Source organism: Armigeres subalbatus, unplaced genomic scaffold (genome assembly GCF_024139115.2).
Source record: "Armigeres subalbatus isolate Guangzhou_Male unplaced genomic scaffold, GZ_Asu_2 Contig299, whole genome shotgun sequence".
Lineage (NCBI taxonomy): Eukaryota > Metazoa > Arthropoda > Insecta > Diptera > Culicidae > Armigeres > Armigeres subalbatus.
The window spans coordinates 66091-79886 of record NW_026943040.1 but is presented as its reverse complement, the minus strand read 5'-3'; the positions used below and the strand labels follow the sequence as shown (position 1 = coordinate 79886).

The window sequence follows — 13796 nt, the reverse complement described above, 5'->3', positions numbered from 1 at the left end:
AACCTATCTGCTTGGTAGTGGCCAGATACCAAGCAGATAGGTTTTGGTCAGACCCATAGAGATATCTTTGGCAATTCCTTTATGAATTTCTTTGGAATTCTAGAATTCAATTCTTCTAGGCCCTAGGGCTCCATCAAAAATTGGCTTCAGATATTCTTTCGATATTTCTTCCAAATTCCTTTAGTTAGGAATTTCTCCGGAAATTTATTTAAGAATTCTTTCGGAATGTCTAAGAATTCCTTCGGATTTGAATTCGGTCATTTTATTAGAGAAACTGCAGAAAACTTCTTAGGTAATTGTTCCGGAAAACTATTTGGAACTTCTTACGGAAATTCCGTCAGAAAATCATTTAGGGATTCCTTTGTAAATTACTTTACAAGCTCCTTTAGAAATTCCTTTAGGATTAACATCTAGTTTGCTTGGACCTGGCAGCCAAAGTACCGGTATCCTATAAATGTCAAAATGATGCTAGTGATGAAATCAAACAAGCACTACAACAAGATGTTCCACAAACGGCCAAGTTGAGCTTATTGATGCAAATGTTGGCAAAGTAATTTCAACGGTTACTACAGCAACACTAGCGAGCTAGTTGATTCAAGAATATAAGATTGCTAATGTCGTTCCTGTTCGCGTGACTTACATGTAGGTTACTTCGACCTGGCAGCCAAAGTACCGGTACTACAAGTGTCAAACCGATGTTGGTGATGAAACCAAACATGCACTACAACATGAAGTATGAACAAGTGAAGCTTCTTAAAGCGTAATTTGACAAAATAATTTAAATGATTACAACGCTACTAGCGATCTAGTACTTATGCTTCTACTAGCGTGCTAGTACTTATGCTTCTACTGGAAATAACTTCACAAAACGCTTCAGAAATTATTTTGAAATTCCATGAAATTTTTTTGGGAATCCATACGGATTTTTTTTAAACACCTCAAGGCATTGTTCCGGTTATTATTTCTACGGGAATTCCTTTAGAGATTTCTATAAAAAAACGAATTTCAAAGGAAATTGTTTCAGGTATTTCCCCTCCAGTAATTTCTTCGGAAATTCTTGTGGCAATCCTTCCGAAAATTCCTTTGAACCTTCGGACATTCCTTTAGGAATTGTTTCGAAAATTCCTTTAAAACTGTAATAGAAATTGATTTTGAAATCCCTTCGGGAATCTATTCTCAAATTTATTGTGGATCCCTTTCTTTGATAAATTAGTTCGAGAATACCTTCGAAAATTACTTAAGGAATTCATTTAAAAAATCCATTCGAAATTCTTTTAGCAAAAATCCGTAACCAATTTATTATGATTATTTTTTCACAATCCATTTGAGTTTGGGTTTCCATTCGGAAATTCCTCCTGAAATTTCTTTTTGAAATTCCTCCAGGAATCATTTAGAAGATCACGCTAATTCTTCCGATAGACACTCCTTTAGTGGTTTTCCAAAAAGTTCTTTATTACTTTTTTAATGAATTCCTAGAATTCTTCAGGAATTGCTTCGAGATTTTTTCGAAGGAATTGCTTTGAAGATGGCAAAAAGTTTTTTGCCCGTAGATCGAAACAGCCCCATCAATCTTCAATACATTTTTATCTTTTAAGAGTGAAGGTTTCACTCATGATCTATTGATCATTGAGCTAACGATTGAGAAAAGTGTATGGATTTCTGTTCAAAGTAAGGGATGCCTTCGAAAATTGCTCCCAGAAATTCTTTCCGAAGCCTCTTCAGTGTTTACCAAAATAGGCGTTTTTTTTCTTAAACTATCTATCCTAAACTAACTTTTAGTGTAAATATTCAATTTGATTGGTCCCGTGCCTTAGCTCAGCTCCGTCAGTGTGGGCCGATAGCCACTGAATAATAGGATCGGAAGCGTGAGTGAGTCGGAAACTCCTTTTACGTAAAGACGTAACGAAATCTATCAACAAGCGTTGGGCAGAAACCAAGCTAGATATCGCAGCGTAGCCTCCATGAATGATTAAAATCTAACTTGGCATCAGATTTAGGCGATACCTAAGTTAGTAAGTATGGACAGAAGTTTATCCATACGTTTATATGCTAGAAGCTAGATCCTAGCTCATTAATATCAAATGTTGATAAGATAGCATAATGAGATATTGACATGATTGATATAAGAGATAAAAGATCAGACGATAATATCAATATTTTGCACTAAAATATCACAAGGAGATCAAGTTATGCTATTTGTAAGAAGTGATCAATATTTGCCATTAGTTTGTTCTTATCCATAGCATATTTTGATATTAAAATAATATTTCGGTGCAAATTTGTGATATTGTTGTCTGTTCTTTTAGCTCTTATATCATATCATGTTTTGTTATTCTGTTCATGGCTTCTGCCCGGGATCCGGGAAATACCTGCAACCACTGCTACTGATCCTTATCGAAATCAACGAGATTTTGGTAGGTGGAGCACCTTAACGACTTCTAATAATCTGATAATATTGCATTCGTAGTCCATCGGCGCTATGATATGCGAATATGCTCAACTACCTTGCCGAATACTTCTCATAGGCAGGTTCAATCATCAACGTAAAATAAAATCGACAGCGACCCCTTCCAGCTTCACAGTAATCAGTGGAGAAAGTTGGAAGCTGGAAGATGCGTCAGAAGGCAGTCCCAAGAGCAACATAGGTGCATATATCAAGAAGACAAAGGCTGCCTTTCCGAGTTCAAGAAACATTTTGAAAAAAAAAACAGACAGATTTATCAACGCACAAAAATCCCAATTTTTAGTTTCAACGTAAAGTCTATAAAACAAACACATCATCGAAAAATACCTAACGACTACAACAAAACAGATGTTCATCAACAGATACATGCAGTCACAATTCAAGCCTGGTGGTCTCACAATTGGATATCAAACACTGTGCTATATCGTTGGTTCCATCTGAAGCCAATAGCAACTGGAATTCGGGAGTAGAAGTGGGGCTGGTTCGGCCACTGAATTGAAGTTGAATTTAACTCCATTGGTAATTCAATTAAAATAAGGTAAGACCTCCCTATTCTTAATACAGTCAAATGGAGGTTCAACAAAATATGGCTATTGTAAAACAGTCTAAAATCAAAATTGAAGTTATTCAAACACTTTGTGTGTGAGTGGGTCGCGTATCAATCGTTGAAGAAAACACTGCTCACGAAACTCATGACTCATTATGTGATCTATAATATCTGGAAGACGTAAATCTTTTGTTGTTCCATAAAAAATAAAACAAAAATATTATATAAGCAATGAACAAAAAACAATGAATAGAGTAAACTTAACAATTAATGCCTAAACTATAAATAGAGCACAACATATTTTAGTACGCACAATATGGTGGTAATCAGTTAGGTGAAAACTTTGAGCAAATATAATAATGAATTGCTTTTAGCAAAACTTACAAATATCTATCTACGCCATACAGCTCTTCTAAACTTAGATAAACTGCTTCGAATCAAATTGCGAAACTACAACGTACTCTCAAAAATTTATACTTCATCTATTGTACTTAACGTTCGTAAAGTGGGATTAAACTTGACTACATTTACGATGCGCGTCCGCTTCTTTCTTTCTCTCTCTCTCTCGTCGTCTTAACTTCTAGCTTTGATATGTATGTCTTGGATTAGGTTGTTGGAATGCGATTGTTCCTACATCAACTCGTTGCCGGATTGCCGTGAGACGTAGACATTCTGATTGCTTTTGGTAAATCTATAAATAAACTCTTAACACGCAGAACAAAACGAATGACTCGCGCACACACACACACATACACTAAGACAAACATTCACTCGAAACTTGCTTCAACAACGCATCTTCAGGTTTGCCCGATATTGGCAACTACTGTCGGCAGATATGGTCGTCATGCACACTCAGACTAAACGATGAACAACTCGACGTACTGATTGGGGATGAGCGAGGGCCCGGCCGCGGTCAGGATGCTGCCCGGGGAGGTGACCAGCTTATCGTGGATGTGGTGCTCGTAGGTGGGCGGTGCAAGCAGACTCCCCTGATGCGGATGCCCATGATGGCCCTGATGATGTTGCGGGTGATGATGCTGCTGCTGGTGGTGGGGAAGGTGATGCTGGTGCGATGTCGGCGACAAGGACGTCGTGCTGTAGGCTGGCAGGTGAGTGCTGGGAATCGGAATCGTCAGAGTGGACGCCGGTATGACGGTTAGAAGGGGCGGCGTCGGAGTGGTGCCACCTTGCTGCTGCTGTTGCGGAGGGCGGGCCGAAGGAAAGGGCGGTGGAATGGGTGACAAGGGGGACTGGGGTTGCGGGGTAGACGATTGCTGTGATTCTCGGCCGGATGGGGAACCAGCCACGGAGCTGACCGGGTTCGTCGGCGGCTGTAGGTGGTGATCCGATGACACCGGGAGCTGTGAGTGTGGGTGTAAAGAGGTTAGAAATAACTGTCAATTGGGACCTGTTGGGGAAACAGAGAGAAGCATGGAAAAGAGAAAAGAGAAGAATCGAGAATCATGTACCGAAGTGTATTAAGGGTTATTAGAGTTCGTAATTTTGACGGAACGTTATGGAAGAACATCGCCCAAAACCGTTATTTTAATAAGCAATATAAAGTTGGACTACTTAGCGACAGAATTAGGTTTAAAAGACGATGCTTGCTCTATATAATATTGCTATATAACCATGATAAAACCAGAGATTTAAACCGAGTAGGATGACTCACCAACGCCGGTTGATGGTGATGATGCGGAGGCATGTTCGGTGGTAGATGATGGTGAGGCGGAGCGGCCGCAGCCGACGGGGCTCCGTAGTACGTGGTCGGCGAAACCGGGGGGCTGGGGTAGCCCCAGTAGAGAATCGGTTGGGGGTAGAATGCCGGATGCGGGTGAGCCCTGGGAGATAGGACCGCTGCCGGTGGTGGTCCGAATGGGCTAAAGCCACCGAACGGAGCTCCTACGATGGTACCGCCTGTGTTGGTTGTTGAGTAACGAGTGGTTAGAATTAGGGGAAGATATTGAGACCATTAGTAGAGTGATTATGGCAAGATTTCCGAATATGGCTTATTGTAGTAGAACATAAGAAGAAATCATAATATTCAATGATGAGAAGGAAGTTTATCGGGATGGGGATAAATTGGGGAATATTCAGTTATTTGCTGCAAATTCAATTCTCTTTTCCTTCAATACCAAAAGCTAATGAACCCGTGCAATACTTATTCGATATTCTTGAAGGTTTTATTCTTGAACACCAATGATACAGGTATGAAAACAGCCATGAGATTTAGCCCAAAATGAAACCAATTTAATAAAAGTTAATCGCGTTATGTACATTTTCTTAACTTGAATAAAACACGCAATACTGGAGCATTGTTATATGAAATTATTATATAAAATATATATTTTTCCAACTTATCTACTTGATAAGTTCGCAAAGAAGGGTAGTGAAATAATTTTGTAGACCCTTGTCATAAGACGAGTTTGTACAATCCCATTTAATTCCACCACTTAATAGTACCTTGAAAGATACGTATTTCGACCTCAACAGTAAGGTCGTCTTCAGTGTCTCGTACTTGACTCGACTCAAGTCGTCAAGTACGAGACACTGAAGACGAGCTTACTGTTGAGGTCGAAATACGCATCTGTCAAGGTACAATTAAGTGGTGGAATTAAATGGGATTTTACAAACTCGTCTTATGACGAATGAAGACATTCCACTAAAAAGCTCAAAATAATTTTTTTAACAATTTTGTAGAGACGAGCCAGCTTCGGCTGAAAGATTCTATAACAAAGGATTAAAAAAAATTGAGTGAAAAGACGGGTAGGGTGGTGAGGAACCAGCGATTCACATATGTCGTCGTGAAGATCAGAGGTTCTACAGTAGGGTGGTTCAAAAAATCGATTTTTCTCCACAGTGCTCATCTGATTCATTACCATGTTCTGGATGTGCTCTGAAAATTTTAGCTCATTTAGATTAAAACTGATTAAGCACAAGCCGTTTCATGTTTGCATGCAAATTAGTATGGAAATTTATTTTTCATTATACTGTTAATGACGCTTCCCATCAAGCGCATGTTAAAGAAAACCTACATAGCTAAAAGGAATACTCAACAGCTTTCACTGAGTGAAAACCGCATCTCAATTAACCGTTCCAATAATTAGTAATCGAATTTAATCTATACTGTGGTTTTCTGGAGCTAATTGCATAATTCATCAACAGGTAACATTGCTGCTCGTGGCGCGTGCGTGCACACACAAATTCAGGCTACTATGTTGCACTGCACATTTCAGTGATGCCCTCAAAAGATATTAACGATCATGACTAAAGATTCGCAACCTGTCTTAAAATCGATTACTAATTATTGGGACGATTAATCAACATGCGGTTTTCGTTGGGTGAAAGCTGTTGAGTATCCCTTTTAGCTATGTAGGTTTTCTTTTAACATGCGCCTAAAAGGGAAACGTCATTAACAGTATAATGAAAAAATAATTTTCCCCATACTAATTTGCATGTGAACTTGAAACGGCTTGTGCTAAATCAGTTTCAATCCAAATAAGCTCAAATTTTCAGAGGACACTTAGAACATGGTAAAGAATCAGATGAGCACTGTGGAGCAAAATCGATTTTTTGAACCACCCTATTCTACAGCCACTAGCCAAAAGAGGATATAGCCAATCCGGCATTTACAAAATCCACGTCCTGCTGGAGGAAGGAGAGACCATCGGACGGAAGCTTGTTTCCACCCATCAGATAGAAAAGTACTGAACAAGATCATGCGGCATTGTCAGGCAAAACAGACTAATGAAATAAAAAACTGAAGAACAACCGAAAATAAATGTTACGGGGTGATCAAACAACCAAACCAGATTCCCTCAAATGCGACGGAAACTATTCAAGATCCTAAAGTGAAGGATTTCTTCAATATGTAATTTTGCTGCCAAGCCTAATAAACAACTGATCATGACCACGAACATGCTAACATTCATCTTTTCATTGGCCACGTCTACTCAGCCATTTTGTAGAAGCACTAATAAACGTAGGATTTAACGAAAATTCGGTCATTTACACCTTTTATTGTTTTCATCGCCATTCGAAACTAATCATTAACATTCCGTTATATACATTTCTGGTTTATTTAGTTTAATAATTCGCATCTTTCAAATCAGATTCATCGTATCTTTGAGACGATTGATTAAATGATTGAACGAAACACGCCCAGCCCCCAACAAGGCCATTAAAAAGTAAAAGATCATGCTTTGGCAGTATATGCCAAAGTGGCCATACCAACCCCTGACACGTTCAGGGCGGCAATGCAGGGAAACCTCGATGAGTGCAGTTGCTCGGACATGTGGAAACGGCAGAAGCTTCACAACAAACAATCACTAGTTTAACTAGTTTAAGAGTCCTATAAGAAAAGTATCGTCAAGTTCCATGTTCGACAGGTCCTGCTCATTTGTAACCCACATTTCAACAATTGGGTTTTTCAGAGGTATTGATTTTTTTTTACATATCTTAATTTTATTAGGGAAGTTTCATTAATAACGTAACGCAAAAATTGGACATTTTCTCTCGGACTCTCACTCAGCGAATCGGTGTACGAATCCCGTCTGAGTTAAAGTTTTTGTTATTCTTAAAATTCAGTTCTAATAATAGTCCGCTCAAATTGGTCAGGTGATGGAATGGAATAGATAATTGAAATATTTAACCACGCCCCTATGTGATTCAAAGGTTTCATCTTCATTTGATTTTTCAATATTATAACAAAATATTTATTTGCTATTCCACATACAAATTTTAGATATTATTTTTGTGTTTTAGCGCTTGTATCAATTAAAGCATGAACTGTTTCTGTTATGCAGAAATTTATTTGAGAACAACTAAATTTGATTTTCCCTCTGCTCGGGATATGTGCAGATGAAGGTTGATTTCCAAATATAATTATTTTTGGATTATTTCGCTGTTTGATATTGCAATCAAGGTATCCAAGGATAATGAACATTTTGAAAATTGTTTTGAAAAAGGTCGTATATTGTATCTTTTATTTTATGTTTCATTTAAAGCCTTACTGACATTTTCTTTTATTTGAAAGTACAGATTGTAAGGTTCGTTTTATCTCTATTAGACATAATGCCTAAAAATTTTGGAGAATTTGAACGAATTGAACAAACCAAGATAACTTACAATCAGGGAATCAATATTCGAGCAACGCCTAACAATATACCCTTTATCGTTAACTGGGTTGGTTACTGACAAACGCACCTCGCAACTAGCAACCCTAACCAGAGACCGGCGGAGTGAAAAACTGTCGAAATGGCAACGTATGAAAACGCATGAAATCGTGAAAATGATACTGGCAGCACTTGAACTTTTTGCTTGCTTCTTAAGCAACGTACACACCAGTCAAGCAGTTTGACGAACATTGACTCCGCCCCCAAGAAAACGCTTCGGTTGCTGCTTTGTTTGAACGTATGTGAAGTTGTTCGAACAACCATTTGACAGTTGGCGTTTCGGTTGGAAAAAATTAAAACGGTTTGATTTTGGTTTGAGTTGTCGGGGGTGGAGTCAAGGTTCGCCGAACATGTTTGAGCATTTGTAGTGAAGTTGCACAAACCCCCATATATTTTTTGATGGTTGGTGCTCAAGTTGGCGCTTCGGTCGTTCGTGTGTGATATTGTTAGTCGAATAAATTGATTGTTCGTGCCGGTGTTGGTAAAACTTGATGGATGTTTGAATAAACGAGAGGTGGAGTCAATGTTGGTCAAACTGCTTGACCGTGTGTACGTTCCATTATGGATGCAAAAAGTAAACAAGTCGAAATGGAACCGCTTTTGACGGTTCGATTGGAAACAAGATGGCGTCTTCGCCGATCTCTTATTCTAGTATTTCTGCTCGCAACAAGCCTTTATCAGAAACAAAACACAGTATGACAAGAATCATTCGCCTTGCATGTTCTGTTATTTCCGAGAATACGATGCTATTTTTGTAATCAGAGTTGGATTCTCAAATATGTCCATACAAACAGAAACTACGATAGCATAAAACCGAAATATGCTGTAAAGATAATGCAAAATAACGGGATGGAAAGATACCCGAGCAGGAGCGACAACCTCGATAACAGAAATTGGTCTGATTTAGCCTTGCATAAGAGGTAAAATACCAAGAAATAATAACAAAAACTGCAGAATACTCAAGGCATACCATGCTTATAGGTATTTCAATATCAAACGAATAATAATGGGTTATGCATTTGGTATTGAAATATAATTCAATAACAGAGTATGTTATGGCTCAAGTATTGTGCATATTAATTTTTGGTATTATTCTTTTGGTATTTTACCTCTTATGCAAGGCTAGTCAATAACAGTATCAATAACAGAATTAAGTATTATTTAGCCAATTTCTTCTGCTCGGGTAGCAACAAAATTGTTTTCTTTTTTCTTGCTGACAAAAAATTTCGGATCTTTGTCATTATTATCTCCGACAAGGTTGTCCGACATCAAGGATGTTATCGATCATTTAGTAATTTGCGTTCGATCATTTAGTAGTTTGTCAATAACTCATTCCAGAAGCTGAATTTCAAAATTTGTTGTATGGTGGACTCCTAGTGCGAAGGTTTACAGGTCTGCCAAATAGTTCGTTGTTTGAATCCTACTAGTAACGGAGTTATAACTATAGTTACAGTAACTTAAACTAAATGATAACAAAACTCCAATCATTTAGTTTAAGCTACTGCAACTAGCGCTATAACTCCGTTATTAGTTGAATTCTAACAACAAACCATTAGGCAGAGTTGCAGAAAAACCTTCGCACTAGAAGTCCACCATACAACACATTTCAAAATTCAGCTTCTGGAATGAGTTATTGACAAACTACTAAATGATCGAACACAAATTACTACATAAATGATCGATAACATCATTGTCCGACATTTCGCGGTAAAATATTTCGTGGTAAATTTGTAAATTACCAATTTACCAATTTGCGGTCTGTACAATTTTGCAGTAATCTGTTTCGCGGTATATACAATTTGGTGATATTTCCTTTCGAGGTATATATTATTTCGCGATATCCAGATCTAGCTTACCCTTTTAACTTTTTTGTATATTTTATAAGAGTGACATTTAATTTAAACTAGTTTGCCATTTTTTCCTAGCAACTCTTTTTTTTCCTCTTCTTCTTTATATGACTGTTTGTTTCTTTCATTGCGATTCCCTTTCAAGTATTTTCCTCTTTTCTTTTACGCATTGTTTTATGGTATTTCAAAACAACATATAGGGGAAAGTGGGGCAAGATGGCCACCTTAAGCGGTAATCCTTGTAAAATAGTGATACTCCTACGAATTCTGCTGTTTTTTCCCATGCCACACCTTTTTGATGGCCTATCTTTGACATAAGTATCGATAAAGACTGATTAATGACATTTAAGTATCTATAAACTGGTTTTGAAAAATGTGTTTTTATGATGCCTATGTTTATCATATGGGGCGATATGGTCACCCCTCGGAAATCATTTTTCAGCTGTATAGCTCTTTTACATTATTTTAAACCATACCTTGTAATGCTCACTTAAGTCATAATCAACGTTGGCTGTCTTGCCCCGCATGGCGATCTTGCCCCACTTTTCCCTACATTATTGTCAATGATAATTAGATGTGTGAACTTTGTCATCAAGATACAAGATAGGATAAAGCTCGCCGAGCTCATAGTAAATAACCTAAAAGGCTATGGTCTTTTGTACAACTCAGAAGATGAAATGACTGAAAATTATATGTAAGGCAAAATGTATCTTCCTTAAATGAATAATTTGTTCGAGAAACTGCGCATATCCATTTTTTACATTTCGAGAAAACAACAAAAAACTGTTTATGAACAAATTGGCATCGAATCTTTTGATTTCTTCGATACAGATCAATAGTTTTTGGCGAAACTCAACATCCTGAGGGACTTCCAGTTTGAAAACTCATAATTTCTTCAAAGTGTGTACAATTGTTAGCATTGTGAAATCGACATTTAGATAATTAGAATTTAAACAAATTCAAAGAAAAGACATTTTTGCATCTTCATTTATGTTTCATTTATTAATAAATATTATAAATTAAAACAGCATTTCAATGTCCCTAAAATTTTTGTTATATTTAACTACGGGGGTTGTATTCTATTATTGTCATAGTGTTATATGTTTATTAAGTTTAATTCGGCGGCATTCTTTGGTTTACAAAATCCTGTTTTATTCCTTACCAAAACATCCTGTATGATAGCAGGGTTGATTAGGTAACTGAGACGTAAACTTAATGACCAACTAATAAATTCAGGTTGAGGACAAAACGTCGAAAGACAAGGTCGAAAGGACAAAGGTCGAAAAACAAAACGTCGAAGGACAAATGGTCGAAAAGGACAAAGGTCGAAAAGACAAAACGTCGAGAGGACAAAAGGTCGAAAGGGAGTACAGGTCAAAATAGACAAAAACTGAAACGTAATAAAGGGTCTCGCACCAGAGTTGCTCTATATGTTAAAAACTCTGCTCTTTTATTTTCACAACGTTTAACAATTAAATAACATTTATTTAGTAAGTACACTAATAGACGATTTTTGAGTTTTCTAAATGTCAATTCAATCTGTCAAAATGGCCCACATCATCATCATACACACTGGCGTGTATTACACCCGGTGAATTTTCAATGCGCGTGCCTGCGTGGCTGCAGCGTGCACTATTTTGACAGATCGAAGTGAACATTTGGGAAGCTGATATCCATCTATTATTTAACACTCATTGAATAAATTTTATTAATTTGTTAAAAATAGTTGAAAATAAAAAGATTTTTTAACTATATAATAAGTGTCTACTCATCTGCAAAACAAAATTCCTAATTTTTCCAGGTGTTTTACGTTAATTTCCAAAACAAACTTGCCATATATATGATTTTTGCAGCAAAATAATCGATTCAAACAAGTATTGCGAAAAACAATTGTTTCTCCCATTAATAATGTTGTTAATTACTTAGAAATTCTTCCAGGAATTTCCTTCACAAGTTCACCCAGAAATTACTCCAACAATTCAATCAAAATTCTTTCTGGAATCGCAGGAAATTCCTCGGATTCCTTTGAAAATTTCTCCATAGATTCCGAAAATCCTCCAGTATTACAAAATTCCTTCAAGAGGGAACTTGCTTCAGAATTTTCTAGAACTTCCTCAGGATTTCATTTGAAAATTTCTTTGCAAAACTTTAAACATCTCAAGGAATGGTTCCAGAAATAGCTTCAGAGATGCATTTAGCGATTCCTTTACGATTTTTTAATTCATTCATTGAAAATTTGTTAAAATTCTTTCGAAATTTCTAGAATCTTATTTCAGCTATTTTTTTAAAAAGAAACTTTAGGAACAAAGAAACTTTAAGGAATTATTCCGGAAATATGTTTGAATTTTCTTAGAAAATCCTTGAACTTCTCAAAAACTACTTGAAATGTGTTGATGCGAAAATATGAGATTGTTGGGTCCATGACGTTAGGCATAAGGACATTAGGCGTAATCAGGAATCAATTTTTCTTGGGTGCTTGCGGAACAACGACAAAACAGAAAACGACCAAGCTTTGTTTTTGTCGGAGATAGGTAATAATGACAAAGATCCAAATTTTTTGTCAGAAGCAAAAAGAAGACAATTTTGTTGCTCTTTTCATCGCGTTATTTTGCATTATCTCTGCAACAAATTTAGGTTTTATGATATTATAATTTCTGCTTTTGTGGAAATATTCGAGAATATAACTGTGATTGTGAGATTACGGAAATAGCAACGTATTCTCGGAAATATCAAGCATGCAAGGAAATGATTCTTGTCATTGTGTTCGAGTTCAGACTTGTTGAAGGTGCGTTTGTCAGCACACTCTTTGTTGCCAAAGGTATGTTGTTAGGCGTTGCACGAATATTGATTCCCTGGGCGTAATACTACCTTTTTGTGTCGTGGGCTATTTTTGGCATTTTATGCTTAACATCCTTTATGCCTAACGTAGTCATGCCTAACGTCCTTATACCTGACACGGATATGAGGAATTACTATTGTTGCTCTTGTTCGTGACAATATCTAGTTTCTTTAGACCTAGCCAGGTATAGATGCTATAAGTACAAGCGGTCAATTTATAGCCTATTCAGATAACGCCATTTATGATCATAAATATCATGATAAACAACAACCTGATGCCGTTCCCATACATTCAATTCTCCTCACTTTAACACGATATTTTTTACGATAAATAATCTAATCGTAATCTAGTAGGTTATTAAAATTATTGAAACATATTTTGGCAGAATAATTTTAATGGTTACAGCGCCATAGCGTTCTATTACTTATGGCTTCTGTAAAACCTTCGGAAAATGCTTCGGTATTCTTTTGATTATTTTTTATTTTTGGATTTTTGGGAGCTCGTGCAGATGTATCTCGAGGAAAACTTTAGAAAACACCTGGAAGAGTTTTCCGGATTTTGCTTTTAAGAATTCTTTTGAAATTCGTCGAGAATCCTTTAGAACTCCTTTAGAAAATCCATTCATTCCTTCGGCTATTCTACAAGAATTCCTTTGAAAAATTTTCACAAATCACTTACTTTTTTAAATTCCTTCAGGTGATTTCAATATCACTCGGATATTCTGGAAACTGATCCCAAAATTCCTTCGGATGTTCCTCCAGTAATTGCTTTGAAAACCTAACTAATTTAGTATTTTTAATATATTCCTAAAATTTTTGAGGAAATACTCAAAGATCAAAGCAATCCTAATTGATCTCCCGAATAAATTCCTGATTTCACCAAGAATAGCTTCGGAAATTCTCAAGAAATTCTTTTGAAGATGACA

The 13796-nt window shown here is 36.7% G+C and overlaps 1 pseudogene; it reads right to left on the bottom strand.

Annotated features, from left to right (window-relative positions):
- Positions 1-3198: 3198 nt before the first annotated feature.
- LOC134203954 (RNA-binding protein fusilli-like) overlaps positions 3199-13796 on the bottom strand; it is a 46172-nt pseudogene continuing 35574 nt past the window's right edge.